The sequence below is a fragment of the Lissotriton helveticus genome, chromosome 3_1 (assembly GCF_964261635.1).
Source record: "Lissotriton helveticus chromosome 3_1, aLisHel1.1, whole genome shotgun sequence".
In the NCBI taxonomy this organism is placed as follows: domain Eukaryota; kingdom Metazoa; phylum Chordata; class Amphibia; order Caudata; family Salamandridae; genus Lissotriton; species Lissotriton helveticus.
The window spans coordinates 1,919,640,955-1,919,665,633 of NC_136061.1; the positions used below are offsets into that span (position 1 = coordinate 1,919,640,955).

Consider the following 24,679-nt stretch of genomic DNA (forward strand, 5'->3'; position numbering starts at 1 on the left):
AAGTTCCCAGTCCTCCGTACAGTGCTATATAACTCAACAATATTGTGGGACAGATAATAGAACGTAAGAATATTTTATGTAGTCATATAATATTGCCTTTTTAAATATAGCTGTACATAATTTTGTTTACTTTTACATAGTTGTATTAAATGTAGTTTATTAATTCATTTACTATATATTAGTTATATTATTTGTAGGTGTTAGTTTTATGATAATGTTTTGTAAATTAAATTCAGTATACTTTGCAATTTTGAACATGTAATTTATTTTTGTTATATTAAATTAGTATTTTTTTACAAACAAATGGGTTGTTGGGTTTAGCGGTTATTAGGCTGAAAGTTCTTTAAAATATAAATTATTGAATTTATTTATAATGACATATTTGTTGATTAAATAAAAAATCTGTGCTTTATCACATAAATATTTTTTATTGATTAGTTGTTATTCATTAGTTGTTTTTAATTCACTGTTAATTCGTTGATCACTGTATGTATTAATAACATTTTGAAAAATATTTGAATATACATTTGTTTTATCTAAATTGTTTTATTTAATAGTTTAATATTAGTAATGTTATATTTATAACTTTAAAAAAAGTCTTGTTTGTTGGTGGGGTTTATGAGTGGTAGGTAAGGAAGTGTTTTTATTTTAAATGTTTTTAATTTGTTTTTTTGGTAAATTAATCTTGTAATATGACATTTGCTTTTTTCAGTAACATGTAATATATCCACCACTCAAATTAATTTCATATTTCACTATACTAATTCACCACTAATCCTTTATGGGTTCGGGAGTAGCGTGCTACTCTCCAAAAAAGCGCTTCAACACATCACCTAGCGTAGCAAGCGCTATATAAATGCAAACCTTTTCCCTCTTCTATCACCCAACTATCCTTCTCAATCCAAAAAACTGACCAACACATCCACCACTGAATTTACTTTCATATTTCACTATACTAATTCACCGCTAATCCTTTATGGGTTCTGGAGTAACGTGCTAGCGCCTCGTCTGGGGTGGTAAGCGCAATATAAATGCAATTACAATACAATACAATACTTTTATTTATTTAATTATTTATTTAAATGCTCTAAAAAAACATAGGAAGAGGAATGGTTATAACCCCTCCAAAGGACACAGAGTAGGTTTTTCTACTGTTCCTAAAATTGGAGTGGGAATAATAAGTCTAACCCCTTCAAAATCTAACAATTTCCCTACTATGGCTTAGATTGGAGAAGGCCTGGTAAGTCATAGCCCCCCAAAGCCCAGCAATTTCCCTATTGTTACTTAGATTGGTGTGGCAATAGAGGATCTAACCCCTCCAAAGTTCCACATGCTCCTTGCTTTTGCTCACGTTGGAGTAGGAATAGTAACTGTAACCCCTCCAAAGCCTAACACTGTCCCTACAGTTCTTTAGATTGTAGTGGAAACAGTTAATCTATTCACTGGAGTGGAAATGGTAATTCTAACCTCATCAAAGTCCAATACTTTCCCCACTGTTGCTCAGATTTTTGTTGGGATAGTAAATCAAACCCCTCCAAAGTCCAAAACATTCCCTACTGTTGCTTCATTCAAATACACAGATACAGCATTTCCTTTCCTGGTGCATTTCAGCATGATGTGCACGAACATTACAATGACATATTTTGTACTTACAACATTAGTGATTTATGGATGATGTATGCTGCTACTCAAGGTCACGTGGGCATGTGGATTTAAGTCCATCAGAATTACGCACTAGATTTAGCTCACCTGTGAACAAGGCTATCAGGGCCAAAATGCACCAGGAAAGGAAATGCTGTCTCTGTGTATTTGAATCAAGCTGCTGTTTTACGGACTTGAAGTCTCGATATCTCTTCCTGGATTGTGGTTTTAAAGGACAGGAGACTCCATGGCTGTTCAAACGAGGCCGCCCTGCAGGGACGGGGGCTCCTAGCAAAGTGGAGAACTGTGCTTGGATCAGATTTGGGGAGCATGTCCCACTCGCCCCTTGCACGCCATTACGGAATTTTTCCTGGAAGAAGCAATTAAGGAGGTGAGAAAGGGCGACAGGATGGAATTTTCTCATCTTGTCACTTCTGTGCAAAGTGCGCTTTTAAACAGATTGAAAATGGCAGCAGTTATTTATGAAACCTCCTGTGCCAAACGGGACTGGTTAAAATCATTTGCACTTGAAAAGCACTTTGCCGTGTATCCTAACGCTATAAAGCATGATGTGCACAAACATTACAATGACATATTACAGTGACATATTTTGTACTTACAACATTGGTGCATTATGGATGATGTTTGCTGCTACGTGGGCATGTGGATTTAAGGCCATCAGAATTATGCACTAGATTTAGCTCACTTGTGAAAAAGGCTATCAGAGCCGAAATGCATCAGGAACGGAAATGCTGGCTCTGTGTATTTGAATAAAGCTGCTGTTTTACGGACTTGAAGCTTCAATATCTCTTCCTGTGTTGTGATATATATATATATATATATATATATATACACATATATATACATATTTCAACATATTTACTTTTTGTGACAATATTTTCTTCAACAATATGTAAACTTGATGTTTTTGTTTAAAATATCTTTTAAACAATATTTATGTGGTGCAATATATTTGTTCCTGATATTTTGTCATACAAACATGCTTGCAGTGTGTACCTTGAGTGTTCAGTTTGTAGCAAATCAGTCCACTTCTGCTGTCTGATAGCACTGGCTGTGTTGTTCCCGGTAGAATGTATGCACAGTCCACTGAAACAAGTCATGTTAACTTGGACCCAGTCCAGTTGACACTGAGCATGTCTGGCCTAACACCTAGTACCAATGAGCATTCTCCAGCAAAATTAGCAAGGTGCTCAAAGTGTTGGAGGTCATGCTTCACTGGTGCTGCTAGGGAACAGGTAGGCCCTTGTTGGTAGTGCTTTCTCAGGTTCCACCACTCAAATAAAGTGAAGAGCTAACCCTGGATTGCAGCAGTGATCCAACAATTGGTGAAAGCTGTTGATGGCATTATGTGATCTCATTGTATCACCAATTATTTTAAGGTGTTCTAGTTTCTGATGCTGAGACCACCAAAGCGCGGTTGCAATTATTTGAGTGCCAGGCAATCACAAGAGTTGCACTTCACTACGGGGAGACAGTGGGAGAGGACTTTGGGAGCGCAAAGCCTTCACAGGTACTTTATCCTCTGTGCACAATATAGGTGCCACACGATATACAGACTTCACCAAATAACCTGGTAGTGCAGAACTTTCTCTTGCTTGTAGCTGTCAGTATTCCACTACACTGTCCTCAGCTTCTCACAGTCATCCTCTTCTAGTTACTGTCTTCTTCGGTCAAGGGCACTTCTAGCACCCCTTCTCAGACTATAATCAACTCATTACCTCAAAAGAAAGCCCAAGGCAGTTTCTCCTAGCAGGTTGTAGAATGTCCAAGTTGCTTACTCTGAACCTGGCAAACGGAAGTTGGCAGTCAGTGATCCCAACCTTGGAACACAAAAGAGTTTCCAAGTCACTACTGGTGTGTTTCCAGATTATGGATTACATTTCAATATGGATTGGTCTTCAGATTACAGTAGAGACATCTTGGCACCCTGGTTGGTAGTTTCTGCCCCATACTTACATCAAGCCTGTGTATTCCCCAAATCCAATTTAGGGGCCAATTATGATGCAGTCAGAAACGGCTCAGACCGTTGGTAGGAGCTGTTTGATTGCATTATAATGTCCTACTTGGATTGTAACACTTTTTTGTACAGATAAGGGGTGGATGGGAATCATGGAGTTACAGAAAATTTTCGTGAGATTCTGCGAAATTCCGCCAACGGGCAGAAGATATGCAGCTCGCAATTCTCGCCCTGCAATTCATCACTGGTAGTTGAAGCAGCGCTGAAAATCTGCACCATGCATTGTGCAAGAGGTCATAGTCATTCGAGTTGATTTTGCTGCTGCATGAGTAAAAAATCTACATGAGCAGCAGAAAATATACTTGAACAGCAGCCCTCTGACCATGACCGCTTGCAACTACCCACGCTAGAAAATCCTGCTAGGGGACACCAAATCTCCCTCACGCTCACTAACTCGAATATTCTGAAGCCTCAGTGGAGAAAACGTGCGCTCATGGCGATTGGTGGAATTTGGCTACAACTCCACATTAAAGAGTAACACAGAGTGGCCAAAGTTTTGCCAATTCCCTGGTAGTACGGACATTCTGCCCACCCTTAGTAAAGATGGGGCAGGAATGGGCAGGGGATTTTCAGTACACTTCAGAAAGATCATCTGTCTCCTCTCCTTCACATCGTAGAGTCTGGCTCAGTCGAAAGGATTTCAGGAATTGTTGGGAGTAGCCCTGCAATTCACATTGCTGTCTCATTCCATCTCTAAACTCCATCTTCTGTACCATTCTGGCCCAGGATATCAAAATAGATTCCAGGGTTGCCACACAATGATGTAGCAGACATGCTCCACTCATATTCTATAGCACCAGTATAAACTATATGCATGCAAGTCATCCATTCCCCCCATTGATGGAGTAAATAACCCAGTTGCAGAAGAATGACAGAGTAATTTAAAATATGGGAGACGCCTGTAGGCATCTCTGTCTCATGGGAAGCACATAAAATGGACTGTTTTGCCAAAGGAATCTGTTGATGCGATCACCATCACTCTTCTACCGCCCGCTGAGCTGATGGAAATCACACTCCGAAAAGGAAGATGCGTTTGGTGTGCCCCTCTAGCCCACAGAGCCCAGCTCTTGTTTTCATTCAATGTTATAGAATATGCTCTTGTTCAACAAACAGCTCAGGGCGACTCAGAGAGATAAAGGTTTGTCTGATGTATGAGAGGCAAGGAATGCGCGACATACAATCCAAAGCCACATCTTGAATGATAATACTGTTAAGGTTCAAATCCTCATTTAACCATATGGACATCCAGAGGAGAGGAGCAAGGGGCGTAACCCAATAAGATCAGAAATATACCTTAGCCCATGAACCATCTGAAAAGGTGTGCTCTGGGTAACTCTGAGAAGACTTTTCAAAAAGGAGTTTTCAATGACCTGTAATTGGAAGATGAAACATAGCCCCAAATGCCACATCCGTAACATCCTAGACAGGACACTAACCCCATTCATTGCTGATTTAAACCTAGGGGTGTTTTTCTTGAGCAAAGGTTGCCAAGTAAGAATGACATCCAGTAGGATCCCTAGGTATGAAAAATGATCAATACTAGAGATGGAATGACCCTTTCTCGAAAACCTTTTAGAGATAGTATTCTAGGACACACCACAATTGCATGGGACTTTGCGTAATTGGTGGGAAGGTAAAGCCCATCCATAAATATTATTACAAGGTCTAGAAAGTGCTGTAGGCCCTTGGCCATACGTGGCATTAGAATGGCGGTGTCCGTGAATAAAATAACAGGCAGACGAAGAGCGGTAGTGTGAATAGAAGAACCAAGAAGCAAACAGCAGATCCGGATGGATTTAGGCCTGGGACAACCAGCCCCTTATTTTTCCATTTCTCAATTGAGGTGCATAAAGTGGGGATGAAGGTCTGTGGGAGGCTTATTATCGCTTGATACAAGGGGAAATAGGGGTGCATCTGGCATCGAGGATTGTGGATCTGTGTGGACCGGGGGAGAGGCAAACATGCCAGGTTTCAGTAAGTGGGCTGGAAGTTCTGCTTACTGCTTGTATGGCACATGCTAATGGCGGTGGTACTCAAAATCAGTTCACTCTGGGTGCTTTTCATTGAAGGGAGGCTGGCTGTCATCACAGAGTATTGGAGCTGCCTTTACTGAAGCTGCGCTATGCAGCAGCATGTTGGCAGTCAGTGAAGTACGATTCCCAGCAGGCCATGAACGCATTGCATATATGGATAATTTTATATGTGTTTATATTGTCACGCATACAATAATAGAGTTTTGTTTAGCATATAGCATTCATCATTCGACTTTGACATAAGTCAAGTTAAAATTATAACTCATCTTCCAGAAGAACGCATATAGTGATGATGCTTGATGAAATTAACCAAAGCATAAAGAGAAATACTACTGTACATCTATTTTTAGATACCTAATGTTTTCAAAGTACAGAGAGTTGATTACACAAAGATAATAGCATTCAGGTATATCAATACACAATTGCAGTTCTCTGAATAGTAAAGGATTTAAAATATTTCCTTTGCTTTGTAGGGATTCACTACACTCCACCAACCACATTGATTAGCCTAGTGATGAGACAGAAATGGAGGAATTTCTGACCTGTATCTCTGATTTATTTCATATACATTCCACATTTCCCATTTCTACCACTGCCCTCATATACCACTTTATGTGGTCATTGGTAGCGGTGGTGAGAGATGGAAAGAGCATTGCTCTCATTCGATCAAACGCAAAACGCTGGAGCAACCTCATACTAGGTTTAAATAATCATGTGGTCCTCCTTGAACCCTTCAAGCCATCACCCACTAATGCTCAGTCTGATAGTGTGGTTTGAGCACAACTGGATGGGGTAGTTGTATGGTCCAAAAAGCGTCCCTGTACTTCAGGGGCGACCCTCAAGGCACTGCGCAGTCTTGCCCAATGGCATTGAATCCTTAATGGAAAATAAAGTTGTACTGGCAACGTTGTATAGATATCTGTAGTTATTTATTTCACTACTTTCATATTTTGATTTCAATTTAAATCTTGAAATGTCAACAAGTACATCATCCAATTAATCCTTCACATGAAGCAAAAACGTGAGTATATTTCCATATGATCCCAATGCATTTTGTGCGTGCAAGCGCACTTCATCAGGGGAATCTGCAATTCAAGACATGAAGTGTGTTAAGGGCACACACCGTATTCTCATTAAGTATACATACGACAATAGTAATTGCAAATGTAAAGATTATAGTTAAACATAACTATTTAGACGCTGTAAATTCAATGAATTACTTCATAAACAAGCAAATAATGTTGTTATGGTCATCATTCCCATCAACTCCAGTTTAATTTGGTTCAAACAATGTTATTGGCCACTGATTCTTCCCCTCTACTTTATTTATTTTTATTTATTTAGAAGTTTTCTATAGCGCTAACAAGACCCGAAGGTAGCAGAGCGCTTTACAGTAAAAGGAATGACAAGGTGAACAAAAAGACACGTAACAAATAAAGGCGATCCTCGAAAGACAGTATTGGAGGAGGAAAAGTTTGTAACAGTAGGACTTTTGGTAGAAGGATACAGAGATAACACATAGTTCTGTGGGTGATCCTAATTATCTAGGACCTAGGGAACGGATGAGGAACAAGGATTTGAGTTGGATCTTGAATTCCGCATAGGACGGTATAGTTCTGATATGCGGGGGGATAGAGTTCCATATTTTGGGGGCATTTCCAGTGAAGGAGCAGTCCGCAGTTTTCTTCTTTCTGGTTTTTGGTAGGATGAGCAACAGGGAGTTGGAGCTTCTCAAATATCTACTTTGGCCTGCTTTTGTGAGCTTGTTTGCCAAGTATTCTGGTTTTCCGGTGTGGAGGGCCTTGTGGGTTAGGCAGGCCGTTCTGAAGGTGCTACGCATTTCCACCGGGAGCCATTCAAGTTGTTTGAGTGCTGGGGAGATGTGGTCAAATTTTTTGCATCCTGTGATCATTCTTGCTGCCGCATGTAGTGTTGTTTTTAATGGAGCCAAGTGCGATTTGGGGATACCTGTAAGGATTGAGTTCCCATAGTCCAATCTAGATAGAACTAGAGATTGTGTGGCTAGTTTAAGGTCCTTGTTTGGAATGAAAGGTTTGATTTTGTTCAGCAGTCTGAGGTTGAAGAAAGCACTTTTTGCCGAGTTCTTAATGTGGTTTGTCAAGGTTAGTTTGGGGTCTAGGGTGAAACCCAGAGATTTAACGGAATCAGTTGGCGTGAGAGAACCTTTAAGAGCATCGATCGACTTCAGCCACTCAATGATTTGAGGATTGTCTTCTTTGTTTGAGATGAGAAGAGTTTCGGTCTTGTCGGGATTGAGTTTCAGGTGGTTTTTTGTCAGCCAATCTTGAACATCGTTTAAGACAGCATTTAGTCTGTGGATGTCGTTAAGTGAAGAGGTTTCCAGGTAGATCTGCGTGTCATCCGCGTAGAGGTGGAAGAGGATATTGGCATTCCTGAGTAGTTTGGCGAGCGGTTCCATATAGATGTTGAAAAGCTGAGGAGAAAGTACCGATCCTTGGGGGACACCCTTGCTGACTTGCTGGGTTTCGGAGGTGAAGTTCTTCAGTTTTATTATTTGCGAGCGGTTATGTAGAAAGGAAGAAAACCAGTCAAGAACTACCTCGCCGAGGCCAGCTCTTGCTTGCAGAGTCTTGATGAGGAGCTTATGGTCCACCGTGTCGAAAGCTGCGGATAGATCAAGGAGTATGAGAAGGCAGCACTTGTCAGCGTCAAGAGAACCGTGAATGTCGTCTATGATGTTCAGCATCGCGGTTTCTGTGCTGCGGCCTTGTCTGAAGCCAGATTGGAGGGGGTCCAGGATATTGATGTTATCCAGATGATGAGTCAATTGCAGGAGAACGCAGCATTCCAGTGTTTTGGCGAGTAGAGGGAGGTTAGATATCGGTCTGATATTGTTCAAGTCAGTAGAGTCAAGACCGGGTTTTTTCAGCAAAGGGGTGACTTGTCCCATTTTTAGACAGTCGGGGACCACTCCGCTTTGTAGGGAGCTGTTTATGATTTTGCCCCAGATAGGTGCTAAGGGGAGCTTCATTTTTTTGATAAGTGAGGGGGGAATGGGGTCTGAGATGTGAGCTGATGGTTTGGAGGTCGAGATCAGCGAGATTATCTCAGTTTCCTGAACGTGGCGAAAGTTTAGCCAAAGGAGGGGAGAGGGGCCAGAAGGGAGGGCCTGAGGGATGGCCGCGTTGCTGATGTCTAGAGATAGTTCGATTTTTAAGACCTTGTCGTAGAAGAAGCTGGCGAAGTTGTCGCATAGTTCTTTGGACGCCTGCAGGGGTGAGGGCAGAGGCTTGGATGTTTGATGTCTGATTATGTTGTAGAGCTCCTTAGGTCTGTTTTTGGAGTTGGCTAGTGCCTCTCGGAAGAAGCTGGATTTCTTGTTTTTGATATGGTTGTTATACTTCCTGCGGGCTGTTTTTAGTTGTAGGCGAAGGATGGCTGTTGGGTTGTTTCTCCACTTTCTTTCTTTGGCTCTCAGGGTTCTTCTTTCTGCGTTGAGGTCCGCATTGAACCAGGTTCTAGAAGGGGTGGCACGGCTTCTTTTGAGCTTTGGAGGAGCTGATTATCGAGAATGGAGACTAGCTCAGAGTTGTAGTGGTCAATGAGATCGTTGGTCGAAAGGTGTGGAGAGTTGTCTGGAAGAAGTGAACTTAGCTGACCTTCTAGAATGTCTAGGGGTACTTGGGAGAGGTTTCTCAACCATTTGGGGGGTCTTGGGGAGCTTTAAGCGGGATGATGGGGTGATTGATGTGAAATAGGATCAAATGATGATCTGGCCAGTCAACGGGAAGTATGTGGTTGATCGTGATTGAATTCTTTTGTGCAATGATGGCGTCCAGTGTGGCTCCTTTGTAGTGTGTCTCCTCAGTGCAATGTTGCGTGAGGTTGTTATCGGCGAGGAGGCTGGATAGCGATCTAATTAGAGGGTTATGGGTTTCATTCCATCGGAGATTCAGGTCACCAAGAATTAGGTTTTTGGAATCACCGAGAGCGTCTTGAGCGATCAGGTTGGATAGTTGGTCTCCAAACTCATTGTTTCTGCCCGGGGGGTGATAGAGTAGATGGCATAGTAGAGAGTCATTGTCTTTGGTTTTGATGACAGCGGATAGACATTCAAATGAGTCATATTCAAAGGAGGAGGTTTCTGTGATGTTCCAGCTGTCCTTGTGGATGATAGCAACCCCACCTCTTCGTTGTTCTATCCCGTCTTTGGAGATGAGGGAGAAGCCAGGTGGAACCAACATGTCTTGGCGGGGGGAGATGTCTTGTTTAGCCAGGTCTCAGTGAGGAACGCAACATCAATGTCGTGTGTGAGGATGGCTTCGGCTATGTCCGTTGCATGTAATGAGGCCGATATGCAGTTGATTAGGAGGCAGTTGGTGATTTTCTCCTGAATGCTGATGGTTTTGTCTTTAGCTTCTCTAGGTATAGCGGTGAGGACTGGTAATCTTTGCCGTTTGAGAGTGGGTTAACTTTACTTTGTTATTACTGACTTCCCCTGTTGAAGAAGTTAGGAATGTGATAGGGCACAATTGGCTTGCTGGTGCAAGGGGTTATCATCGCTTGTTGAATATGGTAGCATGGCAACATGAATATACAGATGAGAGTCGGAATGCAGATCCAAATCGCATATGAAGTCCTGTGTTGAATGTTCTGTAGGAGTGCAGATCTCTCTGTAAGGATGGCTAGCAAAACTGGCCTGGACATGGTGGCGAAGGTTAGAGAGCCCAGTTTCAGGTTCTGTTCTGTACATCATTGACCATGTTCAGGCAATCACTGTTGGGTGGTCAACTTCAGTCCAGTTAGTTCTTCCTTGATTGTTAAAATCCTTATTTCAGGCCGGTTCCTCTGTTCTGATTGAGAGGATGTGGCCTAACTGCTAGAGCGGTCCACCTCAAAGTTGGGGAAAGGTTTGAGTATCGTCGGTGACGCCCAATATCCTGTGATCACTTAATCTCTCCGTGCCTAAAAAAATGAATGTGTCCATCTCTAATGCAACTGGTGCTCATGTAAGGTGCTCTGATGCCTTCGGGTCAAGTTCACGCTATATAAATCTCCGAAGAAAAAAACTTCTTTTTTCCCTAGATCACTCTAGGCTAGAGTCTGTGCCACCCTTCCATTGTTGGTTCTCTCTGGCTGTTTTACATGCTCTGTTGGGTCATAGTGCCTTGCCTAGAACCATGCAGGCCTCATCGGTTGTGGGCTGGACAGAGACAACATTACAACACTCTTTGTGGTTTCCATCCAGTAATGTTTCCCTTATGAGCTGAATAAATAAATCCTGGGCAAAGGACCAACTTGTACAACTACTGGAACTGTTAGGAATAAACCCGCTGCAACAAAAACAAAACACGTATGCACTGTGAATGTGTAAGTATCGTATTATGCACCATATTTAATATGTTGAATATAATCAATATATTGACAACTCCAGGGATGCTTCACCATCTCTTGCCCTTCTGTTTTGCTGTTTGACTCCCTAATATGCTCACTATTCTCCAACTTTGTGATTCCAGCATTACCTTCTGCACTGTGTGGGCTTTTAGATTCTTTGGATGGTCACACCACCACCAGCCAGCCTACCCATATCTGCCCTGTCTGGAGTAGGCAGTGGTCCAGTAAGCAGAGGCTGGAGTTTCTGGTCTGCATGGTCAGAATGTGATGATTGGGTCTGTTTATTGAGACCAATATAGCGGCAGCCCCCTCAACATGCTGTTTCTGTATCAAGGCCTCTTTGCCCATGGTTGTCTGAAGTATACAGAGTCTATTGAGTTTGGCCCTCAGAGAGTCTATCTGGTCGTTGGGTCCAGCACCTAGGAAGCTGTCCACATAACTTTTCTGTCGATAGGCCTTAATAAACATTAGGTTATCGAGAACCCCAGAAACCTATCCCTACCCACTATGTATGCAACAGTTCGAACTGACCCTTCTTACTTTTCATTCCTTTAGCCTTGCGGGATGCCTACCTTTGCCAAGACAAAAACAGAGGTGAGGAACTGCAAAGTAGCTGCACTCACAGAAGACAGGGGTCTCTGGCAGGACCAGCATGTTGTTCCCATTTGTCGTTTTCCATCACCCTGAATGCACCTCAACCAAAATGTGAGAACTGTGTGTCTCCCACTTTGTTCTTCTCTCCTGCTGGCAATCTTTATCCAGTATATCCCAGGCAGCGAAACATCTAGATCACTGTACTTGTGAGAACACAGCTTCTAGCACCATCATGCGCACATCAGCCGTCCATGCCACAAATGCCTGCTCGGTGGCACACAAAAAACAAGTCATACACACTTTCAACCTACAGCAACACTACATATTAAAAACAACTGCAGGCACAATAATGTACCCGACCTGGCTCCAATTCAAGCATTTTCCTCAACAAGAGCCTTCCCAGATGAGGCTGTACTAGCACATCAATCTACACATTGGACACAAATCCTGGCACCATCATGTGCACAAGGCTCAAAGCCATCCAGCTGCCTACGTGTTTGCCACCCCAAACTTACATTTACATAAAAATATGCTCACACCACATCCAACACCAGTAGCATACATTAGATACGAACACTTGTCACCACGAAGTGTACAACATGGCTCTAGGCCATATAGTTGTCTCAAATTGGATCACTTCAATGTTACATCCATTTTAAATTATATGACCACGTTTCCACCAGATCGCCACTCTACATACTAACAACCTAGAGGAAGATCAATTAAAATCAAACATAACACAGTCACTTGAAAATCAGATGCAAGAATCTTAGAGTCTATGCAAGTACCACTCATCCTGATATCTACAGAGTTGGGCACCTGCCTTTATTGTAGGAGTCGTTGTTTTATGAGTGTTGTTCATAGATAACAACTATTAGATAGGTTTCATAGCCACCCCTTGGACAGACGGTCAAAAGCACAAAAGACAAATTCCTTAAGGGGGATGGATACATATAATGCCACATTCCTGGGAGATCAAAGGTGACAATTTTTCATGGTTGGTACCAGCACTTTATTCACACACAATTGACCCTAATCAAAGAACTAAAACATTAATTCTATACCTCTACAATCATTTAAGCAAATTCGCTATCCCACATTGTCCTAATCCTGACGTCAAAACCACTCTAAAAGTGGACTTCTCTGTCCCCAGCTAAGTTTCATGGCTTTTTCCAATTTCTTCAAAATAACTTGTATGCCCCCTTGTCACCCAAGTCAGCCTTCCTCTCCAAGAAGAGAACTAAACCAAAAGTGACAACAAATGTATGGGCCCCTACCTTAATGTGAGCTTTCCAACCTTCAATATATCCCTTTATAGTAGTATACTTTGATGGAGTGTACATGACTTACACTTTACACACTTTGGCCCCTCTTACCAGGTCTAGACTTAACTGAATGAAGGGGTTCAGTCTTTCCTCAATTCTTGCAGTGTATGACATAATGTCATTTGTAATACACTGACCAGGCTAACATGAGGGTGTCTCGTTTCATAGCCCCCAACACCTCTACTTTGGAGATCCCATAACTGAGGTAGACTCCACAGCATAAGGTAATTTGCTAATAAACTATGGTGAATTTTGAGGTAACATTGTGGTATTTTTCTATAAGGAGGTTACCCGCAACAATTCTACAGCCCATCCATCTTCCTTAGCAGGCACTAGCTTATCACACAGTGCCACTCGAACATTCTTTCTATCAATACTCCCTTGATAGCCACAATATAGGGCTTTGTATAAGTGCTGTTAATTTCTTGGGCAAACTGTACATACCAATAGCACAGTTTAAGTTAAACCCCATGGCCATGTGCCTTTTACATGCAAACTTCGTGGACACAGTAAGGCATGTTCTCTCCTTATACAAGGTTCACATTTTCAGTAAACTGGAAAGTTAGTCTTTAATCTGATTCCTGATTGTGCGGAGTCATACACAACCCCCAGCCTTGTGGCACATGAAGTTCCCTACATCCTGATGAAAGCAATAGGAAAAGATCCCTGTCTCCAATGACCAAAACAAAATTGTCAGTACCAACACTTGTAATGTACTGTAATCTCAGGTCACTCATAGTACCTCGTGCAGACTGTGACCAGAAATTACAGAATAGTTGCTAACACCAGTAAATGTGAGGTAACTTCTAGAACACTTTGTTTTTGAAGGTGTGAGTTTTTAATGTGTGAGTAACTTCACTGTATTATGTTCACAGCACTGATGAATAAATCTTGTGGCTGCTAAATATGTAATAGATTCCATCTGAAAGTTTTCAGCTTGAAGCATACGTACCAAGAAGCCATGTATGTATGTTTTACTTATTCAAGTATTGTCATGTTTGCTAGACAACAATGGTAATTCGTAATTAAGACACTTTGCATGCAGTGGCGTAACGAACCTTGAGGGGGCCCCCCTGCAGGGTACTTGAAGGGGCCCCCTCCGGACTCAATCTAGAGCTCCCCAGCAGAAGTGCGGTGCTGGGAACAGAAGCATAGGTGCAACAGCAAGAGTACTGTGGAACTGGGGAGAAGCATATGGGCGAGGAAAAAATAAAGGGGAGAAGCACACAAGGACAAGTACAACAAGGAGGCTGGTAGAGAACCACACAGGCGAGAGCATCCTAGAGCATGGCAGAAGAGCAAAGAGAAGTACACGAGAGAGATAGCAGGACAATACATGCATTTTCATAAAGTGCATAGGCAAAAAATAAAAAGCATGAGAAGTAAAAATTCTGAAAAGTAAGCAATGGCAGCACAGAAGTAATGAGGCCACGCTCCAGGGGAGGGACAAACACGAGGAGAGGAAGAAAAGCCCACACAGCCAGGATTCAAAGCATGACTGTCTGCGTTCATTGATTGCTTTATTAAAAGTATTAAATGTAATGTGATTAGCACTATGTTTCCTTATTCCCACTGCACAGCAATTAAAATGTACAAGGCAATCAAAAATGAAGCTTATGCAATTATGAATCTGCCCAGCGAGCGCTTGCCCTATGGTTCACAGCAACATCCTACCAAAGTGGTTAGGATGATGATGGTGGTTGTACGGTAGGGTAGAGGTGGTGGTAGTGAGGGGTTGACGGTGATATTTTAGAATTTTGTGTCAATTTAGATCTCAACCACCATCCCCGAATTAGTACATCCCTCTGAAAAAAGGATTCAATATAAACTGCTAGCTTTTTGTGGGATATTGTGGGGCCTTAAACTGAGTATTCGTTATTTATCTGACTCACATAGAGACCTTTCCAATTTGTTATGTTAATGTTATATGACTTTTATATTGTACAAATCACCTACAGGTCTCTAAGCGCTTCATGAGAAGAGTGAGCGAGTCACTGAGTCATTTGTACCCAATTATTTGTAATAAATACGATCCGACTTTCTGGTCACGCCACACCTGGCACAGGGTGACTTTTAAAACAGTTCCTGAGAAGCTGATGACCTTTTGCACGAGGTCATCAACTCAAGAGATTACCCAGGTTTTTATTTATACATTTGCAAAGTATTATTGCCTGGACGGAGGTCACATTTGATTGCTAGGTTCTGCAGATTCCATGTACACGGTTTGATTTCTCTTGAAATTTCTTAGGTCCTACCACCCAAATTTGGAGACACTGCCAGGGAATTTTTATACAAGCTTAAGTATCCCAGGGCAATGGTATTTTTTTTAAGTTGTTGCTTATTTATACATGGATGATGATTCTGGAGAGTTGCCTATTCCCAGTGCTAATGCATGTGTGTCCTGCTCCCACTTGCTTATCCTCTGAATATGTGTTGCCACAAGTCAGTATCAAGGGCATCATCTAAAACAATTTAAAAGTAAGGTGTGTGAGCTTCTAATATTACTTCTCGGCTTCATGTTTGCCAACTTCCAGTATGGATCGTTCTGCTATTTTTAAAATGTCAGATTTCGCTAGGAGAAATAAAACATGTATTTTGGAATCCTTGTTACCCTAAAGGTGAATGCCTTTAATTTTCACATATATATCATGGAAATTCAGGATTTTTTCAGTATTTTTCAATGTTGTTAGAGTCCTCAGTGGCAGCGTTTTCTCGAGCTGCAGCACAGACTCCAGGAGATTACCCAAGTGACTAATACAGCAAGGGCGATTGGGCGAAATGCGTCGTTTCTATATCATTGTTGTGGGCAGAAATCCGAGCAATAACGAACGCTCGTGACGTCACGTGCCCTTCCGGACCTCCCGCTCCCCCACTTCCCGCCTGGCGGCCGCCTTCCTACTACTGTATATGACTTAGACTGTTTGTTGTTGTTGACTGCACTCACTCACACTGTGGGCCAAGGGCAAAAACTAAATATGGAAATAGTACATGCAGTCCTGAGTGCATGATGTTTGGAATTGGTGGAAGAAGAGTGCGAGTGGACCCTGCAGGCTCCGCCTGTGACCGTAACCGTGACAGACTTACTTCGGAGTTCTGTTCAGTCACACTCGAGTCCTGAGCATGGGCTTTTTGTCTTCGTCCACTTCAATTCGAATCGATCGAAGTGTTGTTGTTGTTCCTCCTTCTTCTTCACTATGGCCATGCGAGCGCGCCCCCTGCCCACACGCACACGTGATGTGACGCCAGTCACACCTCACACCTGACCTGACCGTCCTACTGCTTATTGGGCCGCCGACAGTGTTATACCCCTGGACCTGGCTGCCTGGCATTGGTCACCACTCACCAGCAGCCCGCTCCCCCACGCGCATACGCGGCGGCGGAACGAAAGACGGAAAGTGAAAGAAAGTCTACATACTCTGTCCTGCGGCCGCCATTTCATAAGATTCGAGTGGCTGGCGGCTCAGAGTGTAATAAATGTTAATGCACCATTTCGGACTTGCTCTCGGGGGGCCCCGCACCATTTCGAAGACTGTCTCGGGGCGCCGGGCCCGGGCCTGGCCTGGCTGCCCGCACCATTTTGAAGACTGCCTCTCTCTCTCCCAGTCCCAGGGGGGCCCCGCCAGCGGCAGATGGGGCCCCACACCACCATTTTCAAACACACTTAACACTCGTCACCACTAGTAGTCTCGCAGGGGCCCCTGCCGGCTCCGGGGGCACCACGACCCGCACCATTTCAGTCGCAGGGGCCCCGGCCAGCCCGGGGCCCGCGCTGCGCAACATTTTAGAGCCACTACCCACCACAATTATTTTGTTGTATGACGTGAGGAGGAGGGGCCGGCAGGGCCGCCAGCCAGCGCGAGGCCCCTCCGCAATGCGGGGCCTGCGGGGGCTTGTGTTACGCCCCTGTTTGCATGAACACATTTCCCCCCACTGTTTTGTGCCTTGATTTAATGATTCTGCAGATATAGGGCCAAATTCACAAACTGCAATTTGTAGTATGTAAAGCAGTACTACTCTACTACTACTTATTACAAAATGCAATTCACAAACTTACGAGTGTTAATCTCCACCTCTCCTATCTTTTCTGTGGGAGATACCCGCACATGTAAGTTCACTACTTAGTAGCATATGTAGGCGGAACAGGGGCAATGACTAGATAAAAGGAAATACTTACAACTCAGTGGGAGAGTGTTAGAAAGAAATAATGAGGAGTACAGGTAGATGTACAGAAGTGTTCAGGGAGGGATGCACACCCACCCATAACAAGCATTAGAAATGCAATCGGGCTCGGATTTATTTGAGTTTGAGCTAATAGCATTGTAAATGCCAATGTATTGTTGCTATGTGTTATGGAGTGTGTTCATGTGGTGTGTACTGCCAGTGATCTCCTTGTGAGTGTGAGAATATTGCACCGTTACTGCCTGTGATATCCTTCTTGTGAGTGTGAGAAGCTTGCACCTCTGCTGCCTGTGGTCTCCTTGTGAGTGTAAGAAGCTTGCACTGCTGCTGCCTGTGATGTCGTTCTTGTGAGTGTGAGAAGCTTGCACCGCTGCTGCTTGTGATGTCCTTCTTGTGAGTGGGAGAAGCTTGCACCTCAGCTGCCTGTGGTCTCCTTGTGAGTGTAAGAAGCTTGCACAGCTGCTGCCTGTGATGTCCTTCGTGTGAGTGTGAGAAGCTTGCACCGCTGCTGCCTGTGAGTATGAGAAGATTGCATTGTGCATCTCTGTGCTGTGCCTGTTCTTTGAAAGGGACTCTTGCTCTGTTGCTGCTGCTGCCTTGGCACAGTACCTGCTGTGAGTGTGTAAGGGAAGCTTGCACCACTGCTACTTGTGATGTCGTTCTTGCGAGTGTGAGAAGCTTGCACCTCTGCTGCCTGTGGTCTCCTTGTGAGTGTAAGAAGCTTGCACTGCTGCTGCCTGTGATGTCGTTCTTGTGAGTGTGAAAAGCGTGCACCGCTGCTGTTTGTGATGTCCTTCTTGTGAGTGGGAGAAGCTTGCACCTCGGCTGCCTGTGGTCTCCTTGTGAGTGTAAGAAGCTTGCACAGCTGCTGCCTGTGATGTCCTACTCACTACTCTACTCTACTCACTACTCTACTCACTACTCTACTCACTACTCTGCACTCACTACTCACTACTCTGCACTCACTACTCTACTCACTACTCACTACTCTACTCACTACTCTGCACTCACTACTCTACTCACTACTCTACTCACTACTAACTACTCTGCACTCACTACTCACTACTCTACTCACTACTCTACTCACTACTCACTACTCTACTCACTACTCTACTCACTACTCACTACTCTGCACTCACTACTCACTACTCTGCACTCACTACTCTACTCACTACTAACTACTCTACTCACTACTCTACTCACTACTCACTACTCTACTCACTACTATACTCATTACTCTACTCACTACTCACTACTCTACTCACTACTCACTACTCTACTCACTACTCACTACTCTACTCACTACTCTACTCACTACTCACTACTCTACTCACTACTCTACTCACTACTCACTACTCTGCACTCACTACTCACTACTCTGCACTCACTACTCTACTCACTACTAACTACTCTACTCACTACTCTACTCACTACTCACTACTCTACTCACTACTATACTCATTACTCTACTCACTACTCACTACTCTACTCACTACTCACTACTCTACTCACTACTCACTACTCTACTCACTACTCTACTCACTACTCTACTCACTACTCACTACTCTACTTACTACTCACTACTCTACTCACTACTCTACTCACTACTCACTACTCTGCACTCACTACTCACTACTCACTACTCTACTCACTACTCTGCACTCACTACTCACTACTCTGCACTCACTACTCTACTCACTACTAACTACTCACTACTCTACTCACTACTCACTACTCTACTCACTACTCTACTCACTACTCTACTCACTACTCTACTCACTACTCACTACTCTACTCACTACTCTACTCACTACTCACTACTCTACTCACTACTCACTACTCTACTCACTACTCTACTCACTACTCTACTCACTACTCTACTCACTACTCACTACTCTGCTCACTACTCACTACTCTACTCACTACTCACTACTCACTACTCTACTCACTACTCACTACTCTGCACTCACTACTCACTACTCACTACTCTACTCACTACTCACTACTATACTCACTACTCACTACTCACTACTCTACTCACTACTCACTACTCTACTCACTACTCACTACTCTACTCACTATTCTACTCACTACTCACTACTCTACTCACTACTCACTACTCTACTCACTACTCACTACTCTGCACTCACTACTCACTACTCTACTCACTACTCACTACTCTACTCACTACTCACTACTCACTACTCACTACTCACTACTCTACTCACTACTCACTACTCACTACTCACTACTCTACTCACTACTCACTACTCTACTCACTACTCTACTCACTACTCTACTCACTACTCTACTCACTACTCACTACTCTACTCACTACTGACTACTCTACTCACTACTCACTACTCTGCTCACTACTCACTACTCTACTCACTACTCACTACTCACTACTCTACTCACTATTCTACTCACTACTCACTACTCTACTCACTACTCTACTCACTACTCACTACTCTACTCACTACTCTGCACTCACTACTCACTACTCACTACTCACTACTCTACTCACTACTCACTACTCTACTCACTACTCAACTCACTACTCACTACTCTACTCACTACTCACTACTCACTACTCTACTCACTACTCTACTCACTACTCTACACTGACTACTCACTACTCACTACTCACTACTCTGCACTCACTACTCTGCACTCACTACTCTGCACTCACTACTCTGCACTACTCTACTCACTACTCTACTCACTACTCTACTCACTACTCACTACTCTACTCACTACTCTGCACTCACTACTCTACTCACTACTCTACTCACTACTCACAGTACTGGTAGTACTGGTGGTGGTGGTGGTACTGGTAGTGGTAGTACTGGTGGTGGTGGTGGTACTGGTAGTACTGGTGTTGGTAGTACTGGTGGTGGTGGTACTGGTGGTGGTGGTAGTGGTGCTGGTAGTACTGGTAGTGGTAGTACTCGTAGTGGTAGTACTGGTGGTGGTGGTACTGGTAGTACTAGTGGTGGTGGTAGTGGTGGTGGTGGTGGTGGTGGTAGTGGTAGTACTGGTGGCTGTAGTAGTGGTAGTACTGGTGGCTGTAGTAGTGGTAGTACTGGCGGTGGTAGTACTGGTAGTACTGATGGTGGTAGTACTGGTAGTAGTGGTGGTGGTTGTGGTACTGCTAGTACTGGTAGTGGTAGTACTGGTAGTGGTAGTACTGGTAGTGGTAGTACTGGTGGTGGTGGTACTGGTAGTACTGGTGGCTGTAGTAGTGGTAGTACTGGTGGTGGTAGTACTGGTAGTATTGATGGTGGTAGTACTGGTAGTACTGGTGGTGGTGGTGGTGGTACTGCTAGTGGTAGTACTGGTGGTGGTGGTAGTGGTAGTACTGGTGGCTGTAGTAGTGGTAGTACTGGTGGCTGTAGTAGTGGTAGTACTGGTGGTGGTAGTACTGGTAGTATTGATGGTGGTAGTACTGGTAGTACTGGTGGTGGTGGTGGTACTACTAGTGGTAGTATTGGTGGTGGTGGTAGTGGTAGTACTGGTGGATGTAGTAGTGGTAGTACTGGTGCCTGTAGTAGTGGTAGTACTGGTGCCTGTAGTAGTGGTAGTACTGGTGGTGGTAGTACTGGTAGTACTGATGGTGGTAGTACTGGTAGTAGTGGTGGTGGTGGTGGTACTGGTAGTGGTAGTACTGGTGGTGGTGGTACTGGTAGTGGTAGTACTGGTGGCTGTAGTAGTGGTAGTACTGGTGGTGGTAGTACTGGTAGTAGTGGTGGTGGTTGTGGTACTGGTAGTACTGGTAGTGGTAGTACTGGTGGTGGTGGTACTGGTGGTGGTGGTAGTACTGGTGGTGGTGGTAGTGGTATTACTGGTGGCTGTAGTAGTGGTAGTACTGGTGGCTGTAGTAGTAGTAGTACTGGTGGTGGTAGTACTGGTAGTACTGATGGTGGTAGTACTGGTAGTACTGGTGGTGGTACTGGTAGTGGTAGTACTGGTGGTGGTGGTAGTGGTAGTACTGGTGGTGGTGGTACTGGTAGTGGTAGTAGTGGTAGTACTGGAGGTGGTGGTACTGGTATTGGTAGTACTGGTGGTGGTAGTACTGGTGGTGGTAGCACTGGTGGTGGTGGTACTGGTTGTGGTGGCACTCTTAGTACTGGTGGCTGTAGTACTGGCAATAGTAGTACTGGTGGTGGTAGTACTTGTACTGGTAGTACTGGTGGTGGAAGTACTGGTGGTGGTAGTACTGGTGGTGGTGGTGGTAGTGGTAGTACTGGTTGTCTGTGAACACGGCGTGCCAAGAAGAAATCAGGCTCTTAACCACTTCGACGCTAATGACAAAGCCAGCTCGTCATGGGCGTTACCTGCCCTGCGCTCATGACGAGCTGGCTTTGTCACAAACAAGCCATTTACTCCTTTCTCAGCGCAGGGCAGGTAAACGCGGTAGCGCTGAAGGTGTTAAACTCACAGTTCTCTTCCACATATTTACTGTAAAATAGAAAGGTTAGCCAACATTAATCTTTTTAGGGTGCAGCAGGCCTGGGGATGCGGTTCACAAACCTGTAACTAAACCAGTGTGGCTGTGATCGTTAACCACGTACAATCTAATCAATTACGGAAAGTAATCCGTTGCCAGGCTCGTATAAATTATGGCAAGTAAACAAAGAAAACTGTTATGGAATCCGCAAGAGTGGCGCACGTTAAGGTCAGCACATCCACATCTGGGGGAGGGATTAATGCGGGCAGTTTAGTGTTTATAATGCTTATTATGTCATGAAGCGGTTAAACATTTGAAATATATTCTCACGTTGTTTAGTCTAAGGAGTCGTGCCCTCCCGCACACAGGAAATGCGTCTGTGAATTGTTTTTAACGTGCCAGTAATTCTTCATACTCTTCCTTCGCAAGTGCTTTCTTTCCTGCCATAAAATATTGCTTCATTTCCATGAGAATTATAGCGCCTAACATCTATCAAAGCTGTTCATTACTATCCCTCTATGGCGAGTACAGACATCCTGTGGTTTGTCACTGAAGGCAGCAAGGGTACTGCAAACAGTTTTTATAACAAAAAGTTTAACAAGCATACAAAACTGAACTGATTACAAGTACAATCTAAACACGTGTATCTCACCAACTCGCTCCTAGCTCTGATGCCGCCGGTACGATACCCAAGTTCTTTCACCTTCTGTCTTCCCCTTAGATTGTGTGTGTATAGTCTAACTGCGTCACCATTCACTTCTCAAACGTGGACCAGTCCCTCTGGCCGTCCTCGTGACACACTGCGCACACTTCATTCACCAAGCATTCTATGACGTGTGGTTCAGGATGAAAAGCTGGGAGTCCGCTAATGTGCACTTAACACTGCCGTTTTTCACGAATACAAAGCCGTTAAGCTAAAGCCGGCTGGAAAAAAAACTATACTCGTCGAGAGTGGTACTTGCTTTGCACCGAATCCCTGCAGTAGCCCCTATCTGCCACAAAGTGTCACGAGATTAATATTCTAACTCAGAACTAAGATAGCTACTGGAAACAACAAAATTATCATAATTAGTGTAACAAAGGCTGCTAATAAAAGAGCAATGAAAAATCACATAAAAGTTCAATACAATAAACGTCCACATTTCTCAGCCCCAAAAACGCTGCAGACGAATGCGCGCCCTATACATGCAATGCAGAATGGTGAACGCGCTCCCACTATCTGGATTGCATTACAAGGGCACTCTGACAGCTCCTAATTAAAATTAATGGTCTGCCGTGCGGGTAACCGCACAGAATATGCCAAAAATGGCCGACTAACATTACATATGCCCTATCACATGAAGACTACTAAAAAAACAGCACCGCGACGACCAATCACTATTCAGATAATAAAATAGCGCACTGAAAATGCACGAGCAAAGAAGAATTTATCCAGCATGAACGAAAAAGCCGCTACAATACGGCTCGCAGCTGACGAAGTGGTGACGTCGCCGAGCCCGTAAAAAGGAAGCCCATTCCTTTCAAGGAACTGCACTTCTTCAGTTACAACAAAAAAAAAAAGGATCCACCACAGTTGTAAATTACTCAAGCTCAGAGCCAAAAAGGATCCACAACAGTTGTAAATTACTCAAGGTCAGAGCCTTGGGGCAAAGACCTCCCTATCGTGAAGCATACGGAAAATGTAAAACATTTATGACATTATAAAAAATAGCAGAAATATGAGCATGATGTATTGTAAAATAATTGTATATATTTGTTCTAAATGAAGAACAAAATTTAAAAAATGCAACAACACTATTAACTAAATTTAAATTACTAAAAGATATGTATACTTTTTTTTACAGAATGTATTTTTAAATAAATACGCATGATTAAAATATTTTATCATTGAATAATATGTATGTTTTAATTGGATTTACATTGTTAATCTCAAATTATATCTATATATATAAAACATTTTTTTTATGTCAATATTTTCATTTATTAATTTTGCCCACGTATGGTGCTGGGCTTACTACTGCCCCTTTTTGGTAGTAGTAATTTCTCACCCTGTTTCAGTGCGGTGGAGACATGTAACCCAATACGTTTGAGTAACTTTACACTCATAAACGGCGAATAGCCAAAACCAGTAAACTTACTCAAAAGTCTAAGAGTAAACTTGCACATGCAGATGAACTCACATGTAAGTTTACCTTGGTGACTCGGCCCCACAGAGTTTAGGGCCATTCAGTCTTAACATGTCATTGCCTGCTGCAAAACTGCAGACTCTGCTGAGCCCCCAGACAGTTCTTTTAAATGGCCCGTTCCTCCTCTGCCTTCTCGGAGGTCATACAGGGACAGGTGGGTATTCGGAATTACAGCAGTTTTACAATTTGTTTAATCAGTGCATTCCTGCTCTCCTTCACATTCAGCAATGAGAGTAGTGGAGGGAAGGGCTGTGGGGGGACACGGGCTCTCTTTTAAATGGCTTCAGTAAAACTTTAACATTACTAGCCAGCCCTTCAATTAACATTCATTCACTGAGGAAGCGAAAAAACAGAACAGATGTTGAATCAGAAACTGCAATTACTGTGCCTGCCATTATTTGTACCCCCGCCCCTCCACCCCCCTGCCCTGCGCTCTTCACCGTGTGCTGTTCGGCAACCGCATACCTCGAAAATGAAATAAATGGAAGTGATGGTTTCTTATAATTACACAGAGGGTTAGAGCCTACCCGCAAATAACCCAGCAGCCACTTAAGGAACAGGGGTATAGTATTCAATAACATCACTTCGAATCTATAAAGTTTGACTTTTGAAAAGGTTCATTTCCTGCTTCCATGGAGTTTGCGTTATCTTTATTTATTTCTGCTCAGGGTATCTGGTCAGTTGTAGGCCTGGGCGGAATTCCAACTATGCCGGGAAATCGGAGTAATTTTAGGTATTCTGTGTTACACTTTGATGCAAAATTACTGATAATAACGCAATAACGTCTGTTTACGTAATCTGTGGTAAAAAATCCAACCCCAAGAGCACATTTAGCCAGCACGAGCAGCCACTCACAT

General features: G+C 43.4%; 1 protein-coding gene across 1 annotated transcript in view; it reads right to left on the bottom strand.

Moving 5' to 3' along the window:
* Positions 1 to 24,679, bottom strand: part of LOC144823963 (cell surface hyaluronidase-like) — a 582,809-nt gene that overhangs the window by 453,851 nt on the left and 104,279 nt on the right. The window lies entirely within an intron of this gene.